This window comes from Gavia stellata, chromosome 2 (genome assembly GCF_030936135.1).
Source record: "Gavia stellata isolate bGavSte3 chromosome 2, bGavSte3.hap2, whole genome shotgun sequence".
In the NCBI taxonomy this organism is placed as follows: Eukaryota; Metazoa; Chordata; class Aves; order Gaviiformes; family Gaviidae; genus Gavia; species Gavia stellata.
In genome coordinates this window covers 23,133,007-23,147,316 of record NC_082595.1, presented here as the reverse complement: position 1 = coordinate 23,147,316, position 14,310 = coordinate 23,133,007, and positions in this window count along the sequence as shown.

Here is a 14,310-nt window from a genome sequence, read left to right as displayed (position 1 = left end):
GGCTAAAAGCTCTGAAAGTTCAGTGGCTACATGATTCATATTTATTATTTTCCCTGGAAGGGAGTCTCTGATATTCACTAAGAGGAGATGGGGGGAAAAAAAAAAAAAAAGGAAAAAAGCAGAATACCATTTTCATTTCACAGTAACATAATGAATGAGATAAGCCATTCACTCCACAACGGATGGGCACTCTTGAAGTAGGCAATCCATAAATCTCTTTCATTGTGTTTGTCAGCAGTCATTTTTAAGGGCTTCTTTCTCAATTCACAGGTTGTGGTTATTAGTAACCTCATAGCTGTGCTGCAGATGTCATTGAGGCTTACTCCTTGGAGCCATGTCATCAATCATGGTGTTCACATACTGGAGCAGAATAATCCATAGCACTTTTTTTCCCCTAGTAAACATGACTTCAATAACTTAAATGGAAAATGTAAGATATAATCATCATGTACATGCACATGCACAAACCACATTGACTTGGCTGCTTAAACTGATGCAAGGCAGTTACATTTTTGGTAATACTGTACAGTTCTCTGAGACTTATGTTGTATGCATGGAAAAGAAAGGCAACCATAGGTCTCAGTTACGTACAGGAATTGCTGCTGATGCAGCTGATGTTGGAATTGCTGTAAACTTATTCCAGATACCACTTTTCACACGGCAGGCTGCAGTGTCACTCCCCCAAGTGTTGCCACGTTGTTAAAACATCTCACAAGATCAGAGTTGTCCAAAAGTATATGAAGAAACCTATGCTGGGGGTTTGTGACCTCAAAGTCTTGTTTCATGGCAAGGATGCTTGCAGAACCTTATGAATGTGGGGTGCTTGCTAGAGGATGAAAAACGTTGAAAAAGTGTATATTTAATGAGAGCACAAAAGATATTTCATATATTTCAGCAAGAAAATGTCTGTAATCTCAATACAGAAAAAGTCTTATCTAGTATGCAGTTCTCAGCTGTAAGGTGGAAGGTGAGGAGTCTAAAATTTTCTCTAAAATATGGTCTAAGTGTAGTAAAATATTAAATGCCTTCTTACATAGTCAGCTCTAACTATGTGTATGCGCATTTTCTAGTAATGGTATTTCCAACCCAGGAGGCTTAGAAGTACATTGCAAACCTGGCTAACAATCAGCTTCTTCCCTGGAATGAGTTGCACCTTAGTAGTGAATCTCATAAATTTAATCGATAGGCACACACATCAGAGTGGTGATTTATATCTTGCCTGTTGATCAATGACACCGTACATTTGCTGCCTGTTTATGGAGTAGATGGACTGTTTTGGATCTGTGCAATTGCATACTGAGCTCACTGCTTTACACTCCCTGCCAACTATTCTTTTTCAGCCTAAGCGTATTTCTTCTGTACTTCAATTATGGATTTAGCCGCAAAATACAGCTCCAATGAGCTCTTCCTGAAATTGCTGCTGCAGCTCTTCACATTCACGTAAACAGTCCCCACAGACTCTGTCAAAGAACAAAAGTAGACTCTACCCTGATGTGTAAGTTTGGGGTATGAGCTTCTGTTTGGATCTTGACCCATTTCGTGCACTTAGCTTAACTTTTGGTTCTCTCTAGCTTAAATCTGGAGTTGGTCAGCTGAAAGCACAGGTAGGAAAACAGCTGTGCAGGAGAATGTATTGATATTTGTCTTCTGTTCTTCCAAGCATTGTGGAGGAAACGGACTCAAACAACTTGGCTTGGAGAATGTAAGCCTAAACAAAAGCACAAACTCAGATGCAGAAATGGGATGCAAGTCCATCTGCTGTCGGTCGCCATTTTTGAGGAAGCAGGTACTGTCTCTGATCACCTTCTCTCATCTCCTTTGGCTGTTGCTCCAAGTTAGAAAATATCTCCTGCTACTGATAAGCTATTTGAAAGAATTAACCTAACCATGTGGAGGAAAGCTATTCAAAGTATACCTTAGGAGTAGAGTCAGGACTCTCTGTACTGGCTAAGTAACATGTTGCAGGCTACAACGTGCTATGCTCTGTTCCTGTCTCACTGGACCGTAATGGTGGCAGCTTCCTGTGGCTGCTTGTAGGACAGCATTGGCTTAGAACAAGCTCTGGACATTCAGGCTGTCCTTTGATAATTTTCTGGCTGCTCAAAGTTATTCATCCTTTCTAACGCAGCCAAAACAGTCAAGCACATTTTCTGCATCTGACCCTTTTCCTTGGCAGGTCTGATTTCCTCCTATTATTCTGTGTGCTGGGAAAGCATGCATCACATTCCATCCCTGCCTTCCTGTACAGAGGTGCCATCCATTACTGCATCTGTTCTTTCGTGTCCCTGCTGGAACCTCGCCTATTTTCAACAAAGCAAATGTGTTGAAAACATCAGCTCCCAAATGGGATCATGAACATGAGACAGAAAGTTCAAACTGACATGTAGGCTGTTGGACAAAAAATTGGATGCTTGGATCAAAGTGGTTGTGTTTTCAGCAGTGCTAAGGACTTAGAGCTCTCACTGAAATGCAAACCAAGAGCTTTTAAGATGACCATATTTTAATGCTCTTGGAATTTGACAGTTTGAGTGTGCTTAAATATGTGATATTGCCTGATGTTTAAGTGTAGCAAAATCCCACAAGTTTCTGAACAATATTACCAAATGTGAAAAGCATAAATCTTTCATTTCATTGCCTTGTTCAGCCACTTAAGGCCCATGAAGATACTTACTCTGTCACTACTTTTTTGCCACAGGGAAATTCTCATTCATCATCTTAGAACCATCCTTTAAAATGCTCACAGATTTTATTCTAATGATGTCTTCCTTCACTTGTGGAAGCATTATAAAGGCCCGTAAGTGATGCAGCAACACAATGGGGAATAACACTAGTTTCAAGTTCAATGTGAATTGGCTTATGCGAAGACAAACCAATGTCTCTAGAGATGGCTGGATTTACTCCCTCTGCTCAGCACATTAGGCCCATCAGATGATTCACATATACTTCTTAACATTACACTGATGGCATTAGAAAATGTGAAACATCAAATGTTGCATATTAAAGCACCTGTCAAAACACAAAAGCTTGATGGGATAATTTAAAGATTCTTAGATTATTTGCTAAAACTTCACTTTTCGGACTTTCAGTTCTTGAAAAACACAGCAATTATTTTTTGCCACTGAGTAAAACTTTCTTATGCATATAATCCCTTTGGTTTCATTGAGAAATGAAACAGTTGAATGCTAAGTGACAGAAGTAAAGCTGGCAGAACCTGCCCATATGCTTCCTGGATACTCTACACCAGAGGAGCTTTGTGGCAGCATGTCACTGCGAAGCAGTACTTCCATGACAAGCTGAAAACTTTGCTTGGTATACTCTAGCAAAAGCTGTGCACAGAATCCCTTGAGTAGCTCACTCAAGTTACCAGTGTCTTCTGTGTTTTTCTTAGTTGAGTAAATGTAGAATTTTCCCTTCTCTTGCCGATGCTCGAAGGCATCTTCTTCCTTTCTCCAAAATTGTTCTGTGGAACATGACACTGTAGAAGGGAAATCATTTTATTTGGCTAAAGAGATAGAAAATTGGCAGAGCAAATAATCGAGGGCCTCTGAAGGTTTAAGGAAAAGAGATTCTTGGTGCAGGGAAAGGTTTTTTTAGATAGCAATAGACAGTAATATTTCAGATGCTGTGTTTTGGAGAAGGGAGAGCTCAAGTGCTGCAGGGAGGTTGAGGCTGGTGTATCTTTTGCGGTAATTTAGATTAAGAAGATTTAGAGTGCAGACCTTTCAAAAAACCAAGGGAATTATCCCCTGCCAACCTGTACTGTTTACTTCATTTATTGTAGCACCTTGCCTTGCAACACTTCTGAAAGCGTCCTTGGTACAGGCCTATTCATGAAAGTGCAAGTTTTAAAGAGTACTCACTGACTTCAGATACCCACTGTTGAATGTGCATCCTGAGTTTGATTTTCACAGATGCTGATGTGAAAGAACTGGCTAGAAAGTTTTAAAGACTGGACCTACAGAACTATAAAAGCATCAAAAGCACGTGGTCAGATGTTTAGATTTAGGACCTTGTAAGTATTTATACTAACTGAAAAGAAGCAAGTCAACATAGTATATACAAATGCGTAAATCTCGATGCCATATCATAACATGTTGAAGATTATTATCTTCTGTAGGGTACATACTGATGAATTACATAAGAAACATGTTTTTCAAAAGAAAAATGAAGTCCTCAAAGACCTGTAAGAAATTATAACCTCTGATTTGAACGTTTGATTTCTTTTCCCTTTAGTTTAACTATCTTTCTCTCATATAAATTAGAAATCAATACTCAAAACACAAGAGATTCATTAGTCGTATCTCCTGCTTGGCATATACTAAAACTATCATGATTATCACTTGTAAAAAAGTTCTTGTTAATGAAAGTAGCTCTTCAGGTCATTTCTTCACAGCCTATGATCTAAGATTAATGGCTACAGCTCAGCAGATCACTGTTAAGTATTGCTTTGTCCATTCTGAGGACTGATACAGATTTAATTAATTATACCTCATTAATGAATTGGAGTAGAACATGATGTTGGTGAGAGGTTCATTTTCTCCTACAGAAAACAAATGTTTTGGGTTTTTTTTTCCTAATAGTATTTGCTAATTAATATTGAGATACTGGTATTTAAAATACAATATGTGAAATGTTCAGATGAAGCTTAATGGCACATTCAGTCTCTAGGACTGTGGTTAAAAAGTCTCTAACCTGTGGTTAAAAAGAAGAGAGGACAAAATAAAGAACTCATTCTCCAACACTGACAGATATGGGCCTGTTTCATCCTCATGCCCCATTCTCTCCTCACCTGCCTTTTTGGATCTCAACTGTTTGACAGAATGGTGTATGGCTTGTGCTGTATTATTTGACAAATATGTTGTGTTATGAACACATACCCTATTTTAAGTCATTTGCATAAAAGGTAAAGCTAATAATTGAGGTGCCCTGATAAATTTTTCATGTCTATACAGACCACAGTTGATTTTCTTTTTTACGGAATTTTAGATGAGCTTAAAGTATAGGGAATCCTTGGTGTATCTATAATTACAAAATGCTTATTATTTACTATTTAAGCTGAAATGTCAAAGCTGATCACAGTGATTTGACTAACTGAGTTTTGTCTGACTGACTCAATGTACCTTAACAATGAAAGGTTTTCTGAGAGAAGATACTTAGGGTCATTTGGAAATTCAGGATCTTTTAAGATGTCTGAAATTAGATACAGATGATTAAGATAGCCAGTACCACTAGTTGATTGTTGTTCAACTTCTGTTTTAAAAATCCTAGTGATAATAATATTATTGGACTCTGTCCCTTGTAAATGCTGTGTTAAAAAGACTGCCTTACAGTTTTTTGGTGTTTAGTGTTCTGTGGAGCCTCTGTGTAGAGAAACTTCTATGAATTAATCCCACAACTGAGTAAAACATTCAAGCTACACAGTGAGACAATGACTTAAGATAGCTTTTCTTCTTTTTTACCTTTTTTCTTTTTTATGCATTGAATAAAAAATCGAAATGTTATTGACACCTTGATTAGTTCTTTTTTGGTTGGAGTTTGCTAGGCCATAAATCATTAAGCCACCATCCGATGACAATCAGAATTATTAACTGTGAAAAAGGAGTTATGATTGTGCAATTGTAAGGTGATGAACGGGTACCTTGAGCAGAAAAAAAAAGAGAGAAACATATTCCTGTGTGAATTATTGGTGTTGAATGACTATAACGCAGTTTTGATTTTTTTTTTATTTTTTAATGTATCACAAACCTTTTCATTAATATTTTTCCAAATGATTATTTAGTAGCTATTTTTTGTTTTAAAAACCAATTATCAAATACCTGGTTTTTTTCCTTAAAGAGAAACTTCTCATGATGCCATCACAAAGGACACAATCACAAAGCACCCAATAACTTACAAGGTCTGCCTGAAGAGCAGACATTTGATACTGTTATAAGGGAGAAGTGTAAGCCACAGCTCCTTCAGCTGAGGCAGAGGTGGTGTGTAGGTATCTTTGTGGGCATCTGGAAGAGAGAGAGATGCACAGATAAGTATGTGGATATATTTCTAAGCATAGAAAAGGTTCCCTAACAGTAATACTTTTTCTATACAAAGGTTTTGCCTGTTCTTCACATCGCCTCTGCATAAAATGGGGCTGACGAGACCTGTTTCACACTGAAGCCACCGAGGCGAAGGGCTCCGGAGCGGAAGATGGCGCCGGGCGCCCCTTCCTACAGCGGCAAAACCGGGAAGGCGCAAGCGCAGGGAGAGAGGGTGCCCCAGCGCGCCGCCCCCCGCCGGCAGCGCGAGCCCCTGACGAGCGGCCGCTCTGACTGCGCGTGGCGGGGAGAGGAGCGGCGGCGGCCGGAGCCCCGCACCTACGGGAGCAGCCCCCAGCCAGCGCGAGCGAGCCGCAGCGCGGGGGCTGGGGCGGGCAAACAGGAAGTGGCGCGGCAGAAGGGCGTGGCGCGGCACTTCGCGCGGCAGTTCGCGCAGGGAAGGCGGGGGGGGGCGCAGTCCTCCCTCCTGGCTCTAGAGGCTTCTCCCCGAGTGGTCATCGCCCTCCCACAGGAGGCGCAGCTACGGTCTCCACTCGGCTGAAGGCCATTGCCAGAAGGAATGTGGCGACCCAGACGGGGCTCCCGCTGAAGCACGCGGCTGTCCAGGTCTCTGGCTGCCGGGAGTGCCTGAGCCTGTTTCTGGTGCCGGAGGCCGGGAGAGGCAACACCTGTGTGCGGTGTGACCAGGTGAAAGATCTGCTCAGCCTGGTGGCAGACCTGAAAGAGGGAGTGGAGAGGCTGAGGAGTGTCAGGGAGTGTGATAGACTGGTGGAGCCACACCCTACCGTCCCTGAGGCAAAGGCAGAGGATGGAGGCTCCACAAGAAACAGAGGACCTCTTACCTTCTTGCCGCCGGGCAGAAGGAGGGGACCTAAGAAACAAAGGGGAATGGAAAAAGGTCCCTGCTCGGGGCAGCAGGTGAATCCCCTCCCGGCCTCCCTCACCTTCCCCGCTGCCCCTACACAACAGCTATGGGGCTCTGGAACTTGAGGGCCAGGATAACAAGGATATGGATGAAAGTCCATCTGCGGGGTTGCCTCAGGCAAGGCAGTCTGCCCCACGCATCACAACCACCTCTACCAAGACAAAAAGGAGGGTAATTGTTGTAGGCGATTCCCTCCTGAGGGCAACAGAGGGCCCAATATGCTGGCCTGACCCAACCCACAGGGAAGTCTGCTGCCTCCCTGGGGCCCGGGTGAGAGAGGTCACTAGGAAGCTCCCCGGTCTGGTACAGCCCACTGATTACTACCCGCTGTTGGTTATGCAGGTTGGCAGCGACAAAATTGCGCAAAGAAGTCTAAAAGCGATTAAAAGGGACTTCAGAGTGGTGGGGGAGCTGGTTGAAGGATCAGGAGCACAGGTGGTGTTTTCCTCAATCCCTTCAATGGCGGGGAGGAACACTGAAAGGAACAGGAAAACGCACCTGGTTAACTCGTGGGTCAGCGGCTGGTGCCACTGGCGGAATTTTGGTTTTTTTGACCACGGGGGGGTTTACATGGCACCGGGCCTGCTGGCAGCAGATGGAGTTCAAGTATCCCCAAGAGGGAAAAGGATTCTTGCTTATGAGCTGGTGGGCCTCACCAAGAGCGCTTTAAACTAGATTTGAAGGGGGAAGGGGATGAAACCAGGCTCCCTAGAGATGAGCCTAGGGGTGGCGTGCCAATGTTGGGGGTGAAATTGATAGCCCAGCTCAAGTGCACCTACTCCAATGCATGCAGCATGGGCAGCAAACAGGAGGAGCTGGAAGCCAGTGTGCAGCAGGACAGCTATGATGTAGTCGCCATCACAGAAACATGGTGGGACGACTCGCGTGACTGGAGTGCTGCAGTGGATGGCTATAAGCTCTTCAGAAGGGGTAGGCAAGGAAGGAGAGGCAGTGGGGTGGCTCTGTACGTCAAAGAGTGTTTTGATTGTATAGAGCTCAACGATTATGATGACAAGGTCGAGTGCTTATGGGTAAGGATGAGAGGGAAGGCAAACAAGGCAGATATCCTGCTCGGTGTCTGTTACAGACCACCCAACCAGCATGAAGACGCAGACGAAGTCTTCTGCAAGCAACTGGCAGAAGTCTCACAATCACAAGCCCTTGTTCTTGTGGGGGACTTCAACTTACCAGATGTCTGCTGGAAATACAACACAGCAGAGTGGAAACAGTCCCAGAGGTTCCTGGAGTGTGTGGAAGATAACTTCCTGACCCAGCTGGTAAGGGAGCCTACCAGGGGAGGTGCCCTGCTTGACCTGCTGTTTACGAACAGAGAAGGACTGGTGGGAGAAGTGATGGTCGGAGGCCGTCTTGGGCTTAGCGACCATGAAACGATAGAGTTCTCAATTCTTGGCCAAGTAAGGAGGGGGGTCAGCAAAACCGCTACCATGGACTTCCAGAGGGCAGACTTCGGCCTGTTCAGGACACTGGTTGAGAGGGTCCTTTGGGAGACGGTCCTGAAGGGCAAAGGGTCCAGGAAGGCTGGACCTTCTTCAAGAAGGAAGTCTTAAAGGCACAGAAGCAGGCAGTCCCCATGTGCCATAAGAAGAGCCAGCAGGGACGATGACGGGCCTGGCTGAACAGGGAGCTTTTGCTGGGACTCAGGAAAAAAAGGAGAGTTTATCACCTTTGGAAGAAGGGGTAGGCAACTGAAGAAGAGTACAAGGATCTCGTTAGGTCATGCAGACAGGGAATTAGAAAGGCAAAAGCCCAGCTAGAGCTCAACCTGGCCACGGTCATGAGGGATAACAAAAAATGTTTTTACAAATACATTAACAACAAAAAGAGAGCCAAGGAAAATCTCCATCCTTTACTGGGTGTGGGGGGGAATGTTGTCACCAAGGATGAGGAAAAGGCAGAGGTACTTAATGCTTTCTTTGCCTCAGTCTTTAACAGCCATACCAGATATCCTCAGGGTATTCAGCTCCCTGGGCTGGAAGACAGGGATGGAGAGCAAAATAGGCTCCCCATGATCCAGGAGGAAGCAGTTAACGACCTGCTGTGCCACCTGGACACTCACAAGTCTATGGGGCCTGATGGCATCCACCAAAGAGTACTGTGGGAGCTAGCGGAGGAGCTTGCCAAGCCACTCTCCATCATTTATCAACAGGGGAGGTCCCAGACAACTGGAGGCTTGCCAACGTGACGCCCATCTACAAGAAGGGCCGGAAGGAGGATCTGGGGAACTACAGGCCTGTCAGCCTGACCTCGGTGCTGGGGAAGATTATGGGGAGGTTTATCTTGAGGGTGCTCACAGGGCACGTGCAGGACAGCCAAGGGATCAGGCCCAGCCAGCACGGGTTCATGAAACGTGTGGACGAGGCATTGTGGGACATGGTTTAATGGGCATGGTGGTGTTAGTTGAGGGTTGGGCTTGATGATCTTACAGGTCTTTTCCAACCTTAGTGATTCTGTGTGTGTGTGTGTGTGTGTGTGTGTGTGAAAGGCAGGTCCTGCTTGACCAACCTGATCTCCTTCTATGACGAGGTGACCTGCCTAGTGGGTGAGGGAAAGGCTGTGGATGTTGTCTACCTGGACTTTAGTAAAGCCTTTGACACTGTCTCCCATAGTATTCTCCTGGAGAAACTGGCAGCTCATGGCTCCGACAGGTGCACTCTTTGCTGGGTAAAAAGCTGTCTGGACAGCTGAGCCCAGAGAGTTGTGGTGAATGGAGTCAAATCCAGCTGGCGGCTGGTCACAAGCGGAGTCCCCCAGGGCTCAGTTTTGGGTCCGGTCTTGTTTGATATATTTATTGATGATCTGGATGAGGGGATTCAGCGCTCCCTCAGCAAGTTTGCAGATGACACCAAGTTGGGAGGGAGCGTTGATCTGCTTGAGGGTCGGAAGGCTCTACAGAGGGATCTGGACAGGCTGGATGGATGTGGATGGGCTGAGGCCAATTGTATGAGGTTCAACAAGACCAAATGCCGAGTCCTACACTTGGGTCACAACAACCCCATGCAACGCTACAGGTTTGGGGATGAGTGGCTGAAAGCTGTCTGGCGGAAAAGGACCTGGGGGTGTTGGTTGAGATCCGGCTGAAGATGAGCCAGCAGTGTGCCCAGGTGGCCAAGAACGGCAACGGCATCCTGGCCTGTATCAGAAATAGTGTGGCCAGCAGGACCAGGGAGGTGATTGTGCCCCTGTACTCGGCGCTGGTGAGGCTGCACCTCGAATACTGTGTTCAGTTTTGGGCCCCTCACTACAAGAAGGACATTGAGGTGCTGGAGCAATTCCAGAGAAGGGCAACGAAGCTGGTGAGGGGTCTGGAGCACAAGTCTTATAAGGAGCGGCTGAGGGAGCTGGGGTTGTTTAGCCTGGAGAAGAGGAGGCTGAGGGGAGACCTTATTGCTCTCTACAACTACCTGAAAGGAGGTTGCAGAGAGGTGGGTGTTGGTCTCTTCTCCCAAGTGACTAGCAACAGGACAAGAGGAAATGGCCTCAAGTTGCGCCAGGGGAGGTTTAGGCTGGATATTAGGAAAAAGTTCTTTACTGAGAGAGTGGTGAAGCATTGGAAGAGGCTGCCCAGGGAGGTGGAGTCACCATCGCTGGAGGTGTTCAAGGAACGTGTGGACGTGGCATTGTGGGACATGGTTTAGTGGGCTTGGTGGTGCTGGGTTGGTGGGTCGACTTGATGATCTTAAAGGTCTTTTCCAACCTTAATAATTCTGTGATTCTGTGATTATTGATGCACTTGTGTTTAAAAAAAGAAGTCTTCAAATGAAAGGACTGCAGTCTGTAAATATAAAGCCTGTCATTGCTAATAACAAGTCTAGAAAAGTAAATTTATGTGGCTCGATCTTTGGTTTGAATTGTACATGCAATGTTACAAACAATTTCTGAACCTATTTTTTATTGTTTACAATGTTGCCTATTAGTTCTCTTTCATCATTTAATTTGCTGTGTTGTAATAGTCTCGAGGCCCATCCTTTTCACTTATTTCTTCATCTGTTTATTTATATAAAAACATTTCTAGTCATTGGTTTTGATGAGACTTATGGGGACTGCATTCTGAAAATAAGGAATATGTATCCTTCTCCATCTTGATGTAGTACAGATGATGTATATTAATTAAACAAGCAACTTTCAAAGTTCAAGTTTCCATCTAGACCTTTGTAGTCTCCTTTTCTTTAATTCTATCACCTCATAAAATAAGAAGGAACTACTGATCAGGAAGCACAGAGTGATGCAATAGGCAAAGTATGTTTGCATTGCTTTGTTGAATGTCCTATCAAGTGCCTTGTGCTAGCTTGTCAGATCTAATCAAAACTCTTCGATGCTGAGACTTCTGGATGAGTGATTTGATTTTAGGTAAATTGGGCATTCATATTTATGCTTTAAACTAGATGTGGCATATAATGTTCGTGTTTTGATCACTGCTCCAGTAAACACAAAGTCTTTTTTTTTTTTATTATTTTACAAGTAAGACACAGAGTTGCAAGATTATACTTGACTTGCAAAACAACAAAATAAATCTTACAAAAAATGTCAGCATTCAATAAGTTATGCACTTCACATCAAGCTGGGTCGACATCTTAAATGAAGTATAGCTTAAAGATAAGGTGTTAAAAAGGAAAATTATAGATGTACAGTGAGTTTCTTTAAAACTATCACTTATCCCCATTCCATCACTGTAACTGTCATTTTCTCTTTTGGGTTTTATTTTTTTCTACATTGTTGGGCTAAAGTATCTGAATTATGATAGAACCTGCCATATTATGAATAATTCTTGATAAATGCAGAAGAAGATGAAATCTCTATGAACTCAGTGAATATTTAAGGTCACATATATAATATTAGTTCTGACAGATTGTTAAAAAATGAGGGCTCTTCTTGAACTGAAGGAAGTTTCTTTGAAAACCTGGGATTTTCTTTAAGTATGTATTGCATGTCACAGGTACATATTACAAATTCTTGTTTCTGACAAACACACACTCTCAGATTGACACTCACTTTTCCTTCCTGTGGCTCTAGTCCAGTACACAGCCCTTCTGTTCTTTTTACCCTCTCACGCCAGCATGCCCATATCAAAAGGTACTAAACTTAATACACTTTTGAACTTTGCCAGTTGATTATCACTTCAACAGATTGTTTTGAGTTTGTAAGAAGAAAGTTCACAGCTGAAATGTGCAAGAAGAAATTTCAATAAAGAGGGAATCTCAGAAAATTGAGAGTTTACCTTTGCTTTGGATCAACATGCAAAACTTCCCTTACCCAGCTCTTCTGTATCGTACACAAATGTGAGCCATTTGCTCCATTAGTAAATGCCACTTCACTTAACTGTTGGCATTTCCTGATTTCATTTAGGGTGGAATCAGGAAATGTAGATATATGTGAAAATAGTTATAATAACTACAAGAGGCTAATAATTATCTTCAAAGCAACCAAAGTCAGGAAATTCAGACCTAAGCTTCCAAAATCGACCTAAGTTTTGATGCTTATTTCCACACACTATCAACCTCCTTATGGTACAGGATCTGAGTCGTATATCAAGCTATCACAAAGTTTTGAGCCATTTCATCCAATGTCAGGATGAATGCTGGATGCAGTTCTTTTTCACACCAAGTTGCATGAAACATTGGCAAATTTTCTTTCCAAAATCAGAAAATGGGAAGAGGGATGTAGAGGTGGTTGATACTTGCTGTGTGACTGAGTAGTTTCAGCAGACTATGTTCTGCATTTGGGCCAGAAACCCTTACTTTGCAGCTCTTGTTGAGAAATAGGTGTATCATACTACATTAGCAAATAGTGTTTCTAGAGTGAGCCACAGCCAAAATCATACAATGCTATAGACTGTGTTAATAGCTTGTTTGCTTTTTAACTTTGCTTCCTTTGTGCTGGAGAAAAATGCAGGATTCTGGACTGTAAGATGGTGTCTTACAGTGGTAGCTATGTGGGGAAGCCTGGATTGTACATGGGGGACTGACAATTGATACAGAATTTAAGCCCTTGAGAATCTCGGTTATAACTGTCTTGAAATTCAAAAAATCTTTGGTTTATCAAATATTCTACAAGTCTCTGAGGTGCTCTGTTTCTTTCATGAATATACATTTACAACATTATCTGCATCTGAATTTTAATTTATTAGTATGCAAAGACTTGTGAATACTGAATTTTTACCTGCTGATTCTTGTTAAAAGGGTAGAGGTGTCATACAGTAAAACACAAGAAATCTTAAATCAGATTTTTAGCAGCTAAGCTTAAATTATGTGGCTCATTTGACAAATTTTGCTTGCTTCACTGACTTTCATTGCATCCTGTATTGTCTTAAGGGCACCTTGAAGTTCTGCAGGCCATGATTCACTGTCCCAAGTGATCTGAGAAACTTTCTATTGACGTAAATAGAGTGTATTAAAACCAAGAAATCCACCAGATTTTTGATTGAATTTATGAACTTTGCAGCGACTTGATGAAGTTTGCAAAGATGCAGATATTTTTTGAGAAATGACTCAAAACTAACAGCTGAATCTTTGTGAAATTATGCTCAGAGATAATTAACTAATGTGACAGCAAGGGGAAAGATGCTTAAGAAACATTTTAAATGAGTCATCGTCACTTAATAGTTCCTGCATATATTTTACAAACTCCAAGCCCTATTCTTACAAGCTTCCTGCAAGAGAGGTCTGCTTTTTATGTTTTTGAGTGACTTAGATGTAGCTTCAAAATGATCTAGTTATATGTAAGTTTTAGTGGCAATGCTAATTCACTGCTTCTTTTGCCCATACAGTATCCTCCTATCTAAGGGCATGAAACTTGCTATTCCATAAGATCTATCTTTGTTCCATGCCTGAGGAGCACCTAAAGAATCATTACTTTTTAGAAATACAGAACATATCTAACACTATATGAAAGACAAGTTTTGCTGCATAAACAGCTGAAGTTCATTTATGGTTACAACGAGAGTTTTTAAGGAACAGTTTCTGAAATACAGAGCATGAAGAAAGGATGCCCTCAATCTTTCATGTGAGTCTAGTGAATGTATACTGAGTATCACAATATATGAAGAAAAAGCATATTTTATTACTGTGTGAATTCAGGTACATAGGAGAAAGAATTCCTTTTATCCATTGACATTCTAGAGGTCGGAATGTGGTTCTTAATTTCTGTGGAAAACTTTGGCATTTTAGTGAACTGTGTTAGTCAAAACCCTGAAATATTTTGGCCAGGAAATATTTCTTAGTGGTTCTAGTTACTGTATTATTCAAGTCCCCTTGTTCCCAGTCAGACTACATCTTCCCTCATGCATCATCATTCCTCAGTGAAGCCAAAATGTCAGATTTTCTTCTCATCACA